General features: G+C 37.4%; 1 long non-coding RNA gene and 1 other non-coding gene across 2 annotated transcripts in view; one reads left to right on the top strand and one right to left on the bottom strand.

The window, feature by feature from the left end:
- The window catches only part of LOC122807247, a 304,108-nt gene that overhangs the window by 42,998 nt on the left and 247,406 nt on the right, over window positions 1-13,704 (top strand). The window lies entirely within an intron of this gene.
- On the bottom strand, window positions 9,558-9,629 carry TRNAQ-UUG. The gene has a single exon. It is a non-coding gene; the product is annotated as a tRNA-Gln (tRNA).

Genomic DNA, 13,704 nt, shown 5'->3' with positions numbered 1-13,704 from the left:
CAAGCTAAATGCCAAAAAATGCATAGTCATCCCGTTTGGGAAAAACAAAACACCAACAAATTACCACATAGGTGGTAGCCCCTTTAATACAGAAGAGGTAATAAGAGATCTGGGGACCCAGGTAGATAGTAATCTCTCCGTTGACAATCATATTGTCAAAGTAGTTAGGAATTCCTTCTATGTGGCCCATCTAATTACTAAAGGGTTCACATCTAGAAATAAAGAGGTTATAGTGCCCCTCTACACGTCACTCATTAGACCCATCATAGAGTACAATGCCCCATTTGGGATGTACCTCACAAGACACTTCCAACAGCTGGAAAGACCACAAAAGTACCTCACCAAGAGGATTACTGGCCTCAAACATATGTCCTATGCAGCCCGACTGAAAAAACTCCGGCTGTACTCAGTGGCATATTGCTTACTCAGAGGTGATCTCTGCCTGACTTACAAAGCCATGTCCAACTCAGAATTGATGGACATGCTCCACCTAAAGAAATCCAAGTTACTGTGAGCCATGCACTCTAATGAGCTAAACCTTGCCACAACAATAAATAGAACATGCTGGAGGGATAGATTCCTGTCACAGAGACTCCCCATGCTTTGGAACAAAATTCCAAACTACATCAAGCAGAGCCCCTCACTAACACTTTCAAGAGAAACCTTGACGAGTGGATGGGTAACAGAAAATGCACGCCTGGGATCACTTCATTGGCTCTGCTTGACAGAGGATCAGTTAATTAATCAATGGGGTGGCGAAAGCCGACACACTCTGGCTAGGCTTATAAATGCCATCGGGCAGATAGCCTAGAACCTACCTATGAACCTATATTTAGAAAATAAAGGCAATCTGAATATCATCCTTTTGACATCAGCTGACTCAAAAAACACCAGTAAAAAGCAGATACTGCATAAAAATAATTAAAGAAATAGCTACATAGAGAAACATACAATGTAAATACACTGGAAACCTACAATTACCAAGAATCAATTCAAAAAAATGGAAAGAGGCTATAACTGTTAAGGCAAAAAACATAGATGTTTAAGCCGGGTAATAAAATCATGATGTCCAAGTACATAAAGAGTACCCAGATTAATAATCCATAAGTCCTTTAGTGATTCAACAATGTTTAGGTGTTATAACCATATGGCTTAGAAGTAGGTACCAAATTAATGCCAATACATGTAAATAAAGCAGACTGATACATAATCGCATGTTTAAAAAGATCACTGTGTTGTCTTTTGCAACAACTGTCAGTACAATATAGAGATATTCTCTATTTAAATACACACATGGTTTGCTCCACATAAAAGGCACCCCAAAAACAAATTACTAAATACATTATAGTTATACTGCATCATGCAATAAGGTGTTGATCTGAATAGTTGCATGTGCTTTCACAGATACCACCAGCATACCTTGACAATGTTCAGAGAAAAGGAATTAGTAAAATCTGTTATGTAGACAAAGATCAAATACATAGTCTGTGAACTGCAACTTGTAAGTTATCTATTGATAGTGTTCTTTTTCAACTTGTTATAACTCTGCAAATATTTGCAGCATGTATGTATAGGTTCACACTGTATGAGTTGAAGATTAATTTTTACTTGGATAACATGTATTTTTCTGTATTATGCTTTGTAATAACTTTATTTAACTATAACTGTATTACGTCAGTGTGGAACGTTTCTCCCCAGGCCTTCACTGAAAATTCACAGTCGGACTTTCCTAGTAAGCAAATATCATATAGATATATATATATATATATATATATATATATATATATATATATATATATATATATATATATATATATATATATATATATAAAAAATATATATATATATATATATATATATATATATATATTATGTATAATATATATCTATATATGTAGAAAATACAAAACACAACTTCAAAATATAGAAAAATAATCTGAATGCACAAAACACTGAATGCTAAAAATACTGAATCCCAAAACACTGAATACTTGTGTCCCACTAAAGACTGGTTTATCAGTAAACCACAGCTGCAAACTGAGATCAAGTGTCATCTTGGTAGTGGCAGTGTTAGGAGAAGGATTTTCAGTTTTTAATTTCTCCATGTCTTTTGGGTTTGTAATACCATGATGGGAATGGACCCCATTCCTAAGTCAAAGTACAATTACAATTCATGAAATTAGTGTTGTTTCAGTCTTTGATGTCAGCCAAAAGTGCTCTTCGGAGCACCCGCAATGTGCCCAGTAATAACTCCTTCTGCAATTCGTATGGAATTACATGGATTGATAACATGTCTAAATATGATTGTGGATTCTTTTTTATAAGACCTGTTGCTCCTTCTACTATTGGAACTATCTAGGTATCTTTCTTCCACATGGCTGTCATTTCTGCCTGCCGATCCTGATATTTTATGACTTTGTGTCTCTCTGTAGGCAAGACACTGTAGTCACTGGGTGTGGCAATTTTAATGATCGATGATACTCTTGTCTTCTTTTCTTGAACTACTATATCCAGTTTTCTAGCATCTATCTTTTGAACTGTTGGTAATGGGTGGCCCCAAGTGATATAAACTTTATCATTTTCTATGATGCTTTGTGGCTTAAGTTTCCAGTGTTTTTCAGCCACTTTAATACCATAATGTTTGCACAATCCCCACTGCAACAATCTTGCTACATTATTATGTCAGTATACAGTCCTTCTGCCATTAGTATGTCGCAGCAACAAGGTGTGCAACTGTTTCCAATTTGGTTTTACAAAATCTATATTTGTCTGTTTCTCCCACATGTTCAATGGACTTTGTAAACCAATGTGTACATAGCCCACTATCTTGGGCTGCCAATATTAACCTTTCATCTCTTGGTTTGAATTCATAGGTTCATAGGTTCATAGGTTCATACTAGGCTATCTGCCCGAGGGCATTTACAAGCCTAGCCCATAGTTTTGTGGCTTACGCCACCCCTTTAGTATGGGGAACTATACCCATTATTTTGCTGTGCCTCTGTCGAGCAGTGAGACTGAGGTAATCCCTGGGGTATATCTGCGATCTCCCATCCATTGGTCAAGATTTCTCTTGAACAAGGCCAGCGAGGTGCTCTGCCTCACATATACCGGGATTTTATTCCACAGCATAGGGAGTCTTTGGGTGATGAATCTATCCCTCCAGCATGTCCTATTAATAGCCGTGTCGAGGTTTAAGTCTCCCGCCCTTGTGGCTCTGACGGATCTAGATTTTTTGAGGTGCAGCATATTCATCAAATCTGGGCTTGACATGGCCTTGTATGTTAGGCAAAGGTCACCTCTGAGCAAGCGTGGCGACTGAATAGAGCTGGAGTTCTTTCAGTCGGGCAGCATAGGACAGATGTTTGAGACCCTTTATCCTTTTGGTGAGGAACTTTTGTGGCCTCTCCAGCTGCTGCAAGTGTCGGGTCAGATACATTCCGAATGGGGCATTGTACTCAATCATTGGTCTGATGAGTGATGAGTATAGGGAGACTATGACCTCCCTTGATCTAGATGAGAATCCCTTCATGATAAGGTGGGCATTGTAGAAGGTCTTCCTAACTACTTTAGCTACATGGGTGTCGAATGACAGACTACTATCAACCTGGGTCCCCAGGTCCCTGATAACTTCTTCTGTGCTCAGTGGATTGCCACCTATTTGGTAGCTAGGGGTAACCTTGTTTTTCCCGAAGGGTATGACTATGCATTTTTTGGCATTTAACTTTAGGCCATGGCTCTGGCACCAGTTATCCGCTTCTGTGAGACCCTTCTGAAGGATATCTGTGTCAGATGTGTTTTCTACTATGGCCCAGTTTGCAGTCATCTGCAAACTTTGTCAGCCATAACCCTCCTGTGTTTGCTTGTACTTCGGAAAAGTAGATGCCAAACAAGAGTGGGCCCAGGACTGAGCCCTGTGGTACACCACTTGTGACAGGCTTTGAGTCTGACATGGCGCCAGCAACTCTGACCCTGTGGGTTCTGTCACTCAGCCAGTTTGCAACCCATCTTGTGATGTATGGGTTAACATTTAAGCTGATGAGTTTTTCAATGATACCCGAGTGGGGTATTGTATCGAAGGCCTTCGCCAGATCGAGGTAGGCTGTATGGACTGCCTTTCCCTCATCAATGGCTTTGGTGACTGTTTCGAAAAAGTCAACCAAGTTTAGAAGGTTGAGAGGAATTCACCTCTCCTTAACCATTCCTGCATTCGTTCCTGATCAACATGAGGTTCTTCCAGAATTTTCCTATACTTGCAACTATATTTATGCTTTTTTTCTACATTTCTTACCTTTTCATCTGGTCCTTCCCCTTATATTCTTTTTTTTGTTTTTTGGCACATTCAGTCGCTGCCTGATTTTTATCCACTTCTGGTTTGATTTTCATTCCTGCTTGATGCCGATATGCTTCTGCTAAATTAAGCAGATAAGTCATCTTAGATTTTTTTTCTCCTCATGTTACAAAAACTTTCACTACATTTGGGTCTGGTGAGGTCAGCAGATATGTGTGGAGTCCCACAATTGCATATCTATACTTATAATCAATTTCAAGGAGGCTCATCCCTCCTTCAGAAAGGGGAATATATAATCTTGGTATGCACTGATTTTTATAAATCATTTGGTGAGCATGAAGCATCTTTCTTGTTTTCCTACAGTGGATGTAAAAAGTGTACACACCCCTGTTAAAATGCCAGGTTTTTGTGATATAAAAAATGAGACCACAATAAATCATTTCAAAACTTTTCCCACCTTTAATGTGACCTATAACCTGTACAATTCAATTGAAAAACAAACAAATTTGTTAGGGGAAAAATATAAAAAACATACAATAAGCTGATTGCATAAGTGTGCACACCCTTTAACTAATACTTTGCTGAAGCACCTTTTGATTTAGTTACAACATTCAGTCTTCTTGGGTAGGAGTTTATCAGCACGGCACATCTTGACTTGGCAATAGTTGCCCACTCTTCCTTGCAAAAGCACTCCAAATCTGTCAGAATGCAAGGACATCTCCTGTGCACAGCCCTCTTCAGGTCACCCCACAGATTTTCTATTGAATTTAGGTCTGGGCTCTGGTTGGGCCATTCCAAAACTTTAATTTTCTTCTGGTGAAGCCATTCTTTTGTTGATTTGGATACATGGTTGGGGTCATTGTCATGTTGAAAGGTGAAATTCCTCTTCATCTTCAGATTTCTAGAAGATGCCTGAAGGTTTTGGGCCAAAAGTGACTGGTATTTGGAACTGTTCATAATTCCCTCCACCTTGACTAAAGCCCCAGTTCCAGCTGAAGAAAAGCAACCCCAAAGCATGATACTGCCACCACAATGCTTCACCGTGGAGATGGTGTTCTTTTGGTGATGTGAAGTGTTGTTTTTGCGCCAAAAGTACCTTTTGGAATTGTGGCCAAAAAGTTTAACCTTGGTCTCAACAGACCATAACCATTTTCCTACATGTTTTTGGGAGACTTGATGTATTGTTTTGCAAACTTTAGCCAGATCTGGATGTTTTTCCTTGTAAGAAAAGGCTTCCGTCCTGCAACCCTACCCCATAGTGCAGACATATGGAGAATACGGGAGATTGTTGCCACATGTAGTACACAATCAGTACTTGCCAGAAATTTCTGCAGCTCCTTCAGTGTTGCTGTAGGTCTCTTGGCAGCCTCCCTGACCAGTTTTTATCTTGTCTTTTAATCAGTTTTGGAGGGATATCCAGTTCTTTGCAACATCACTGTTGTCCCATATTTTATCCACTTTTTGATGACTGTCTTCACTGTGTTCCATGCTATATTCAATGCTGTGGAATTTTTTTTGTACCCTTCTCCTGACTGATACCTTTCAACAATGAGATCCATTTGATGCTTTGTAAGCTCTCTGAAAACCATGGTTTTGCTGTAGCAGGCAACTGAGTAAATGTCAGGAAAATTCTACTAGAACAGCTGAACTTTATTTGGGGTTAATCAGAGTTTCTTTAATTGATGGCAGGTGTGTACCCAAGAAGGCTGAATGCTGTAATAAATCAAAAGGTGCTTCAACAAAGTATTAGTTTAAGGGTGTGCACACTTATGCAACCAGTTTATTGTACATTTATTACTTTTTATACTTTTCCCCTAACAGATTTGTTTTTTTTTTCAATTGAATTGTACCAGTTATAGGTCACATTAAAGGTGGGAAAAGTTTGGAAATGATTTAGTGTGGTCTCATTTTTTTTATATCAAAAAATGTGGTATTTTAACAGGGGTTTGTGCACTTATATCCACTATAGCTAATCTATTCAACACATTGTGGGGCCAGTCAATCACTCCAAAACTGTAAGTTAGGACAGGAAGAGCAAATTGGTTTATAGCTTGAATTTTGTTCCTAGATGTCAGTGCTGTTTTCAGGATTAATTTAAGTCTTCTGAAATATTCCTTACTAAGTTTTATTTCCACTTGTTCATGTTTTTTTGTTGATCCTTCATCAGTTCCCAAATATTTATACGCTCCCTCTTGGTTAAGTTCTTTTATTTCACATTCTTGTCCCAAAGTGATGTTTTCTTGATGCTGCAGTTTTCCTGCTTTAAAGGTTGCTTTTACACATTTATCAAGACAAAATGACATACTTATATCTTCTGAAAAAGTTTTGTCAACTTGCAGTTGTGCTTTCAGTTTCTCATCTGATGAGCTATACAGTTTTAATTTATTGAGAAAGCAAAGATGAGAAGTCTTTACACTTTGTTGTTTTCTAAGAGCCAAATTATAGCCATGGCCTAAGCTGTTAAGTAAGCAGCTTAATGGGTTAAGGGCAAGGCAGAATAGCAGCAGTGACAGATAGCCACTCTGGAATATCCCTCTTTTAATTTTTATCCCTGGGATAATAATTTGTCCTTTATCATGGCTTAACTGCAAAGGGGTCTGTCACTGTTTCATAGTCATGGTAATGTAGTCGATCAGTGATCTTATACATTTTTAAGCACTCATTTATCCATGAATGTGGGATACTATCAAATGATTTTCAGCAGTGTAATGTGCAGGGTTGTGGTTAAGGGCAGGGGGAGGGTTAAGGTGAACTTATGTGAGTAAGGTGGTACGAGGACTGATGTTGTAATTTAATATCAGTTATCACACAGAATAGATGAATCAGATCTAACTAAAGACTAGAACATTGTAGAGTTATCTTTTAAGAGCCTGTCTCAGTTTTATCCCCCCAAAAAAAAAAAAAAAAAAATTGCTCTATGGTGTATCTTTTTTTGTCTTTGAGCATTTTTCTATACTAACTTTATTTCCCTTTACTTAATTCCCAATTGACCATAGAATGTGATTTTATGCTATCTTCTCAAAGCTGTGCTTAACCTCTTTTTTCTCAATCTGCATATTTTATTGGACTATTCAAAATTTTGACTCAGTTTAATATCAGGGTACTGCTGAGCATCAAACTGCTTGTTTAGCAGGGTGTCCTTTAAATTTTGCTAATTATCCAAAGGTTCATCTATGAATGCACATCTACAATACTTTTCTTGTGATTATATCAACATGAAACATCAACATTTCTTGCTTTATCAGAGGACCAGACTATATTCTTTAACAAAATAATCGTCGGTCCTTCCAATATAAAATAAAATTGCAAAATTCACAACAAATCCCCAAAAAGTCTCCCATCACTGTACCACTCTTCCATCCCTAAAATGGTGGAAATTATCAAACTACCTCAACTATGTGCAACTTACTACTGTTCAAAAACTTATCTTTAAACCTTCTGATTGTACCACCCTTAGTTGTATCTTTACCCTCTACCTCCCAAATAAGACCCTTAGATCTTTGAATCAGCAACTTCTTCAGGCTCACAATCCAAACCTGCCACACATCTGTCTCTTGTCTTACTCTTTAGCCAAGAATTGTAATGCTGTTCCATTAGCAGTCAGAACAATCTCAGATCTTGGCCACTTCAAAACTTCTCTCCACACTTACCTATCTCCACCTGGAACTGTACTTGCACACAGCCTCCTTGAATACATAGCTCTAATGATATACTGTCCTCCTACTTTCTATGCTGTGTATTATCTAAAAACCTCTCTGCTATAACGTATCTCTAAAAATGTTGTAATCTGCTCACTAGTATTTCTCTGGGTACTAAAGTGCTAATTGTGTGTTTTTAACTTTGTAATCCAATATATTAGATAATGGTATACTACCAATGTATATCATTTTATCTGACTGCACTTTTTGTTGTACAGAGGAGCTTTTCTCCCTGGGCATCCACTGAAAATGGGCTCTGTTTGGCTCAGTGGACTTTCCCAGTTAACAAACTGCAAACAAACAAACAAAAAAATAAATTAATAAATGAATACATGTAATGATGATGTTGATGAGGGTGTTGATCATGTGGTGAAGTTGCTGTTCTTTTTACACTGGTACTTTAAAGATATGAACCAAAGATAGATGGCCACTTTCCCTGTGCAAGACTGCTTCTAGTTAAAGACTACCATATCCATGTTATAACCAAAAATCAATCATTGAGTAAAAAAATCTTTATGCTAGTGAACTTACCCTTCCTGTCCTGCCTGTGTCTCCCATTCAAAGGAATAAGACAAGTATCCTCCAGGGAAAATTTCAGTCTTTTATACCTTTTATTAATTAAATGATCTTTAAATCTTTTGATGGTGTTGTCTCAAGTTCATCCCATAATGTAATAAATTCACTAAAACTCTCCACTATCCATACAGTACCAAATCTAGGCTTCCACAAATATGCAGGACACCCTACCAACATTTTTGACATGCCCCATCATCTCTATCATATTCCCCATTTTGGGATAAATAAACATTGGCAAGTTTTATTGTTCTTCCTTCCTTCTCAATTACCCTCAATAAGAATACAATAATTTGTTGTCAGAATAGTCTACGTTGATCTTACTGAGCAATGATGTTTACAAGCCTCCAGCTGATCCCTCTTATTTTGAGTTTTGCTTTACCAGGCTTTGCAATACCTTGAAACTTACACAAAAGTATGGTAGCATACTTTTTCGCTGTGTCTTGAATGCAAAGAACATCAAAGACTTTAGCACATTTTATCAGGATCCTCCACTATTGACTTCCAAAATATGATATTCAATGTCCCCACAGATGGAAAAATTATGCCCCATCCTGGTTTCTTTCTCATTTGTCATATCCATTCTCTCACCTAACATCTGGAATTATAACCTCCCTCTTCCTTGTTCAAAGAAAGATCAGAACTACTGAGATCTATATACAGACCTATATTATCTAAGTTCAACTGGACTACTTCTATGACAGTGATATATGGTTATCTTTTCTACTTATTTATTTATATCACATTTATTTACTGGGAAAGTCAGACTTGGAACAAAGCCAATTTTCAGTGGAGGCCTGGAGAGAAATGCCCCAGATGCATGTCTTTGTAATGTGGGAGGAAACCAGAGCACCCGGAGGAAGCCCACACAAACGCAGGGAGGACATGCAAATTTCACACAGAAGGCACTCCAACCAAGAATTGAACCAGAGAACATCTTGCTGTGAGCCAACAATGCTACCACTGCACGATTGCACTGTCGAAACTGAGAGCACAAGAGGTTCCACTGAGATTTGAACTCAGATCACTGGATTCAAAGTCCAGAGTGCTAACCATTACACCATGGAACCAGTTTATACAGTTGGATTAAAGAAATAATCCTCTTCAAGTCTTTTCCCATTGTCTCTAAAGTTCTGCTTTAATACTTTGTTTATGAACTCTTCATTCTATGTGATATTTTTTTCTGCAATTTATAGACACCATATGTAAACCCATATATACTGATTACTTCATTGCTGGATGCTGTTATATTGCCACTCTATTCCATATTCATATTTCATTTTATTAATCTGGATTTGCTGCAAAGGTACTATGTCCACATATAGATCTGTGTATGCGTTTTCCTTTAATATATCATTTATAGATACATGTCTTCTCAGAGTCATTATCTGACTGAGATAAACGGTCTAAACTCAAATGAAAAACCTTTATCAAATCAATAGGCTTCCCCCTTTTATCCAGTTTCTCCAATCTCATTTATTACATCCTTCCTGCTACTATGACTTTTATTACAGTCACAGATGGTTTTTGCCACCCCACCTCCAGATTTGTACTCATGTCAACCATACTCCATCTTTCATCTCTTTGATGTCACAGCTGTTAGGAGTAATTTTCTTTGTCATTAATTCCCTACTCAACTAACAATTTTGCTTTCTTTAGGATACTTCCTATTTTTCTCTGCCTTTTCTAAGCCATTATTATAATTTTGTTTAGTCAAACACCAAACTGAATTTAGGTTTGGCTCCATCTTGAGCTTACCTCAATAGAGGCTAAAATTGCCAATGTTGAGTTTTGAGCTTCAATTCACCTGCTTACAAAATTTCAGTACTTCTGTAATCCCAAATAACCTAGTCATGACTTTGTCTATTTGCTTCTTTGCACATGTAATAGTATCTAACATTGTTGCACCAACTACCTAGGGGGTCCTTTAATAGGGAGAAGATGTCATTTGGCAGCCTAGCAGACTCTTTAATCTTTGTCAGTTTCTCAAAGCTTCTCAAAGTATCATATATCACCATGTTCACAGCTTCAATAACTAGTGCATGGGGGTAGAGGAAGTACTATGCATTATGCTTGCTGTACAGTATATGCTCAGGTAACTATAACATGGAGAAGTGTGATACAACATGAAGCCCTGCATGCTGCTGTAGTCATGCTTATTCTCCTGCACGTGTTTTAGGCTCTACTCTCTAGGCACTGTGAAGGAGGTAATCTTTCACTCACACACTATTAATAAAGGCATTGCCCATTGTACATTGCACTTTTACTTCCATTGACATGCCCACGGGGCATCATGGTGCTGATGCTTGCCTTAATGCCTACTATTTCTAGGTCTCCTGGTGGCCAAGCTCATTATTTTATCCCCTATATGAACCTGTGATCATGGTGCCGAATATTTCTCTATGCTCACAATTAATTTGCAATAGCCATATGTCACTTCAGCTGAATTTGTCTTTAGCCATTTGTCCCCAACCACATGTCCACAGCGAAATGCCTTGCCACCAAGCAGCCTGAACTCCTTTTTAATTGGGTCTTTTAATACTAAATCTAAATATCGAGTCTTCAGACTAAATCCTGATTCCTATTGTACACATTTTTTATGTTTTTATATTATTTATTTTAAAAATCTGTTTATCTGTAAGATTCAGCTGTGTACACCGATTGATTAAACAATTCCTCTGTTTACTAGTCACTTAGAAGGACATTGATTTCCATAAATAAAATGGCACTTTCCACATTCGCTAAAGTTCTACCTTTAGATATTTTGTTCTTGTCTGTAGTATGTAACATCCAGCATTCAAATTCAACCTAATGTCATATATAAGAGAGTACTAACATCTTTAACCAGAATTAACTTACAGCTTCCCAGGTAATTTAATCCTGATTGAATTAATTTTATATACTCCTGGTATCTTTTAAAAGGAGCACATATGGTAATTGCACATAACATTTATTTAGATGATTTAAGCTGTACCATTTCATGTTTTTCTTTCATACCTTGCTAACTCTGTAGCTGAATATATTCTGTCAAAATAATTGTAATATCTCCTAGGATGTTTTTGTAATCGGCAAAGTGTATAACAATTATTTCAGAATGCCAGAACCTGAAGTTGATGCACGCTGCTTCTCTAGTAAACAAAGTACCAACGTTGACTTAAGTAAAATTAGTTTTTCAACCCCTATCGGTAATAATTTTCCTATACTGAAAATAACTTCAGGAAATAACATTACTTCTACAGCACATAGATGAGATTAATATCTGGAGGCAATGTTAATTCAGACACAGCATACATTATTATCATGACTCCACATTAATTCAATCAGGCAGAAGGTATCTTACCTGAGGTCGTATTACTTCAACCCCATACAATGCACGCATTAAATAAACTGAAGTAGTCTGCTTGTTTATATTGTGATCTAACTTTCCAATACTGGGTATCATAGAGTATCAAACCATCAAGACCATATCACTGTATGTTGAACCTTACCTCTGGGCATATCTTTTCACCTTTAAACCAGAATATACTACAACATGGTCTGGACTAACAGATAACTAATACCATGTTGGTATGAATCACCTCTCTTTAAAGAGTACACCAAATCATGTTTAGATTTAAGATAAAGTGAAATATTATTTTTGTTTCTATTTGACTATAACATCTCACCTTTGTGTATCAGAGAATAGCACTTATCAAACTAACAAAATCGTGTTGCTTCACACTGATTCCGATTTTATTACAATAAATTACAGTTCAAGTAAAATAATGTAAGATTCATTCAGTCATCCCAGATGCTACCTGCATTCAATATGAGGATGACTCCACCTTGATTTGTTCTGACACCTCATTAGCTACTTTATTTACATTAACCCAAATTACCTTCAATACAGTGGAAAAATGTCTCTCCAGTCAACATCTAATCCTAAACCCCAGCAAAACTAAGTTGCTCCTCTTCTCCCCCACATGCAGGACCCCCCTGCCAGACTTCAACATAACTGCTAACAATGGCACTATCATCTCCCCAGAAGCCCAAACTAAACTACTTGGTGTCATAGTTGATAACAACCTGAAGTTTGATGCGCATATCAATCAAACTATCAAAACCATTAATAAAAAACTTGTCTCTCTTTACAGAATCAAACCTTTCCTTACCCCACTTGCTAGAACTGCAATTGCCCATTCCCATCTGCTATCAACTCTTCTCTATGCCTCACCTCTATTCTCCAACTTAAACAAAACAGATCTTAATAAACTATCATCCTGCTATAACCACATTGCCAGATTTGCTACTGGCACAACCTACTTGACACACCACTGTCACAACCTAAATCGCCTAGGATAGCTTGAACTGCCAAGCCTACTGCAGTTTAACCAGCTAATAGTGGCACATAAAGTCCTTTACCAACCAGAAAATACACCTGCAGTAAAAAATATTATCAGCCCCTACACCAGCACCCGGCCACTGCGATCATCCACTAGTCTCCTAGTTCAAACATACAAATCCAACTACTCAGCTGGGGACTCTCTGTTTGCCATCTCTGTTGGAAAAATGTGGAACAGACTCCAAAATGACTTGACCCTAGAACCCTCACTAACTCTATTTAAAAACAAACTCAAGAAATACTTCAAAGCCCATTGGTTATGTCCTTGCACTAACCCCAACTGGTGACCTCTCTATTTCTTAGGTGCCTTACCTTCAACTACTTCAAACTTTTTTCTACCACTCCATTCCAGGAAGGGTCAATTGCATAACTGTTGCTCAGTGTGTCTTAAACCTGAATGTAATGTTATGTATGTTTAACTTTAAAAATAATGTTATGTTTTTGTAAAGTGTTTTATAATAAGTACTATATGTGCTAAATGCTGGTATTGCTTATGACTGTAATCTGCTTGAAACAAGCATTTACTAAATGTTCAATGTGTATTATTATCTTGGAGCTTTTCTCCCCGGGCTTCCACTGAAAATGGACATGTATCCAGTCGGACTATCCCGGTCAACAAATATAAAATAAAATAAATAAATAAATAAGATAGTTTGGTTGCCTATGTTTGGCTTTTATTTCTCACTATTGGTTATCACAGAACAATGCTTGACAACTGTTCAAGCCCTTATTGCAACATGTTGACTTCTTCTTACATAGAGTAC

Source organism: Protopterus annectens, chromosome 7.part0, assembly GCF_019279795.1.
Source record: "Protopterus annectens isolate FY-2018-M chromosome 7.part0, PAN1.0, whole genome shotgun sequence".
Taxonomy (NCBI): domain Eukaryota; kingdom Metazoa; phylum Chordata; order Ceratodontiformes; family Protopteridae; genus Protopterus; species Protopterus annectens.
The sequence above is the reverse complement of the archived record's forward strand: the minus strand, read 5'-3'. Positions and strand labels throughout refer to the sequence as shown.